The following is a 5,000-nucleotide window of genomic DNA, read 5'->3' on the forward strand; positions in this document are numbered from 1 at the left end:
CGATTAAGACAGCGATGGCGCCACAGTGCCCGCCTTTCGACGCCACCCACAAAGCCTGCAGCCTCTGTCGACCATAGCACCCAATCTCCAGTGGCTCTGCCGCACGAAGCCGTGGACCGGCAATGACTCCACCCGCACCCGTTCGTGCACCACCCCAACCGCCAAACGCGCACCTCCAGCGGATGAACGGCGGACGTTTCCCGCACTCGTAAAGTGCAATCCACCCCTATAACGTGCGTTTCATGAAGAGTTATTGCCAATATGCGACATTCCCGCTGTCCCTATACATGAGCCGCGACCTGTACCACTTACGAGCGAGAGACGCGATCGCGTTGCTCACTGTACGGCGTCCGATACCGAGCCATCAGCATGTCGGTCCCCATGCGCGTTGCACTCGCACTCGCAGTCGCAAAAACGTGGGGCAAATATATTACGCGGAAGAGTTATAACAGACCGAGCCCCACTGCATGAGGGGAGTCTTTGTCACTAATGTACACAGATGGAACATTTTGGACTGGAACCAGATTACCCGTACACACGGCGCTGATTAGTAATCAATGCAGAGCCATCAAACTACAGAATATATATACAACTGTCCGTATACATGCTGAAAGAGTCTGCCCACAATGGGAACCACACGTCAGCCAGCCACTCTGATCACGCACCACTCTCTGCTTCTAACGGGCGCACATACAATATGTAAGCACCAGCATGGAACAACATCCAGTGCATCCTCTCCGCCACATTACACAATCCACACTATCACAACCAGACCAGGAGGTCCATGCGGAAAATACAATATCCCACCCTTTCGACATCCACCATTGCGCAGATCAGGCACCAACACCCACACATGTCCTATACAACGGTGCACCCAACATCACAATAGTACCTCCTGTCACAGCGCACAAACAATGACATGAGTCAAAGACACAGGTCTGACACAAGCATAGAATTGGAGCGCCGCCTCTAATAAGCCAAAGGTGCATCCTGACGTGACAAATCTGATCATGTCACAAGCATTCACTTACTATAATCACTATCAACGAACCTGCCGCCCCCGCCCCCCCCTACACCTTTCCTTACAACAACGTGTAACCTAACCTAACCTAACCTATGTTGTACCTTAACCTAACCTATGTTGTACCTTAACCTAACCTATGTTGTACCTTAACCTAACCTATGTTGTACCTTAACCTAACCTATGTTGTACCTTAACCTAACCTATGTTGTGCCTTAACCTAACCTATGTTGTGCCTTAACCTAACCTATGTTGTGCCTTAACCTAACCTATGTTGTGCCTTAACCTAACCTATGTTGTGCCTTAACCTAACCTATGTTGTGCCTTAACCTAACCTATGTTGTGCCTTAACCTAACCTATGTTGTGCCTTAACCTAACCCATGTTGTGCCTTAACCTAACCCATGTTGTGCCTTAACCTAACCCATGTTGTGCCTTAACCTAACCCATGTTGTGCCTTAACCTAACCCATGTTGTGCCTTAACCTAACCCATGTTGTGCCTTAACCTAACCCATGTTGTGCCTTAACCTAACCCATGTTGTGCCTTAACCTAACCCATGTTGTGCCTTAACCTAACCCATGTTGTGCCTTAACCTAACCCATGTTGTGCCTTAACCTAACCCATGTTGTGCCTTAACCTAACCCATGTTGTGCCTTAACCTAACCCATGTTGTGCCTTAACCTAACCCATGTTGTGCCTTAACCTAACCCATGTTGTGCCTTAACCTAACCCATGTTGTGCCTTAACCTAACCCATGTTGTGCCTTAACCTAACCCATGTTGTGCCTTAACCTAACCCATGTTGTGCCTTAACCTAACCCATGTTGTGCCTTAACCTAACCCATGTTGTGCCTTAACCTAACCCATGTTGTGCCTTAACCTAACCCATGTTGTGCCTTAACCTAACCCATGTTGTGCCTTAACCTAACCCATGTTGTGCCTTAACCTAACCCATGTTGTGCCTTAACCTAACCCATGTTGTGCCTTAACCTAACCCATGTTGTGCCTTAACCTAACCCATGTTGTGCCTTAACCTAACCCATGTTGTGCCTTAACCTAACCCATGTCGTGCCTTAACCTAACCCATGTCGTGCCTTAACCTAACCCACGTCGTGCCTTAACCTAACCCACGTTGTCGCCTAACGTAACCCACGTTGTCGCCTAAACCTGCTCTGTAATTGTTATACGACTCGTTCAATTAGTGTAGTGTTGCCCACCCGCAACCCTCGCAATATAGTTCGCTACTCGCACTCCCCGCTCCCCTGTGTATCGCTTCATGTTAAACACCTTGCAAGTCTTGCTCACTTTCCACATGCTCCTGCTGTACACTGTAATGTGGATGGCAGCAGGACGTACATGCCGCCCCTCCCCACGTCCCCACCTTGCCCCCTGCCTTCGCAAGCTGGTTGGTGAGAACTTTGCATGTTCAATGCCCTCCGCATGCGACGTACTCAGGCTACGTTGTGGTGCGGCCTGTGTCAACTGTCCGCTAATGTCGTACGCGTAAACCACAATCTGTACTGCACATTCGTCCTTATGTACTGAATGATACATCGTGGCACATGTGTGACCGTACAACGACTGCGCCCAAAAACGGCGGACCATACAGTGCAAATATTGTGCACGCAGCTACGTGTCGTCTCCCTATGAGAGCTGGATTGCAGTGTGGTACGCCATAGAGACGTGTGGGAGGAACGGACGCCGTGGATGGCGATCAGCATGAGCTGTCTGTTGATGTATTCGGACCTAGTCGTCTCTCCTCACACACCGTGATGGCATGGTGCACCGCGTTCCATATCTGCGACATGCTACAGAGGCCGGTTGACAGTCGTTCGAGCAATGGACATCGCATACGTACGGGGGCCACCTTCCACGTATTGTCTAGGCGTGCACATTTTGTTGCGTGTATGTGGGCAGACGTAGTGTGGCGTGACACCTGACACAGGCATGCAATAATCGTGGAAGTTGCAAATGGCGATGGACGCCTGCGTTTTCTGGTGAAGTTACGCAAATGAACAAATGGTAACCTGTTGTGGTGCGGTTGTTCTCGCTAGGGGTGAATCGGTGATGGCGACGATAGGTTGAGGTACTAACCGGTTGTTCCAGCGATACCCACCATGCCGACGAAACTGAACGGCATCTGGGTGTGAAGCGATACGCGGCGGTGGCTGGGTGGGACCGTCCCCGGCCGGTGAGGGGGCGCCTCCCGGCGTGCTGGCCGCGCGGTGCGTGGGCGCACGCGCTACAGCCGGCTGGTGGGGGCGGCCAGTGGCAGGCGCGCCGGCCGACGGACGCGGCAGGCGTCGCAGCTGCGCGCCGGCGCACCCTGCGCGCGGCGCCGTGCGGCCAAAGTAGGTCCTCGCGGGCCCGGTGCGAAGCGCGGTGGACATCTTCAGTGTGCTGGTCCGATTGAGGACTGTGTGCGTTGAGGATGCGCTGCCGCCCGGCGCTCGGCGCCGCGACGCCGTCTGCTGCTCGGTCGCCCCAGCGGTTCTCGCTGGTGGTTTGTATCGCAGCTGTGCGGATGTGTTGGCGCGTGCGCTGTGCTGGGAGAGTTCGCTTCGGCACCCAAGTGGGGCTTTTGTCCTTCTGTGGCGCTGGCGTTGGAGCTGCCGGTCACCGTAGGTGGCGCGTGTTGTCTCCCGCCGGCAATGCCACGACAGCACGCTCCCGGGCCTCTGTCGGCAGCGGCAAGCTCAGTTGGGAGCACGGGTGGTCGCACCGAAAGCGTCTACTCGCCTAACTCCGGGCGATTGCGCCTCTCTCGAACCCGACCAAGTACTTGGGACGGCGCTGCGCGCCGCCGGGACCTGAGAGGGTTTCGAGGTGTATTGTGCAGGGGAGCTCAGCCTCCTCCTGTTTGCAGAATGATTGAGCGGACGCTTGCGTGTTCGCGCGGGCCCCCGGGACACACTCCCGGGCGGCCGGCTGCTCAGCTCTAGTTGACGCAGCTCCCTGGTTGATCCTGCCAGTAGTCATATGCTTGTCTCAAAGATTAAGCCATGCATGTCTCAGTACAAGCCGCATTAAGGTGAAACCGCGAATGGCTCATTAAATCAGTTATGGTTCCTTAGATCGTACCCACGTTACTTGGATAACTGTGGTAATTCTAGAGCTAATACATGCAAACAGAGTCCCGACCAGAGATGGAAGGGACGCTTTTATTAGATCAAAACCAATCGGTCGGCTCGTCCGGTCCGTTTGCCTTGGTGACTCTGAATAACTTTGGGCTGATCGCACGGTCCTCGTACCGGCGACGCATCTTTCAAATGTCTGCCTTATCAACTGTCGATGGTAGGTTCTGCGCCTACCATGGTTGTAACGGGTAACGGGGAATCAGGGTTCGATTCCGGAGAGGGAGCCTGAGAAACGGCTACCACATCCAAGGAAGGCAGCAGGCGCGCAAATTACCCACTCCCGGCACGGGGAGGTAGTGACGAAAAATAACGATACGGGACTCATCCGAGGCCCCGTAATCGGAATGAGTACACTTTAAATCCTTTAACGAGTATCTATTGGAGGGCAAGTCTGGTGCCAGCAGCCGCGGTAATTCCAGCTCCAATAGCGTATATTAAAGTTGTTGCGGTTAAAAAGCTCGTAGTTGGATTTGTGTCCCACGCTGTTGGTTCACCGCCCGTCGGTGTTTAACTGGCATGTATCGTGGGACGTCCTGCCGGTGGGGCGAGCCGAAGGCGTGCGACCGCCCCGTGCGTGCTCGTGCGTCCCGAGGCGGACCCCGTTGAAATCCTACCAGGGTGCTCTTTATTGAGTGTCTCGGTGGGCCGGCACGTTTACTTTGAACAAATTAGAGTGCTTAAAGCAGGCAAGCCCGCCTGAATACTGTGTGCATGGAATAATGGAATAGGACCTCGGTTCTATTTTGTTGGTTTTCGGAACCCGAGGTAATGATTAATAGGGACAGGCGGGGGCATTCGTATTGCGACGTTAGAGGTGAAATTCTTGGATCGTCGCAAGACGA

At 53.5% G+C, this 5,000-nt stretch overlaps 1 non-coding gene across 1 annotated transcript in view; it reads left to right on the forward strand.

Annotated features, from left to right (window-relative positions):
* Positions 1-3,973: 3,973 nt before the first annotated feature.
* The window catches only part of LOC124729132, a 1,909-nt gene continuing 882 nt past the window's right edge, over positions 3,974-5,000 (forward strand). The window contains exon 1 of the ribosomal RNA XR_007007556.1: positions 3,974-5,000. This exon is cut by the window's right edge and continues 882 nt beyond it. This is a non-coding gene — a ribosomal RNA (small subunit ribosomal RNA).

This window comes from Schistocerca piceifrons, unplaced genomic scaffold (assembly GCF_021461385.2).
Source record: "Schistocerca piceifrons isolate TAMUIC-IGC-003096 unplaced genomic scaffold, iqSchPice1.1 HiC_scaffold_1193, whole genome shotgun sequence".
Taxonomy (NCBI): Eukaryota; Metazoa; Arthropoda; class Insecta; order Orthoptera; family Acrididae; genus Schistocerca; species Schistocerca piceifrons.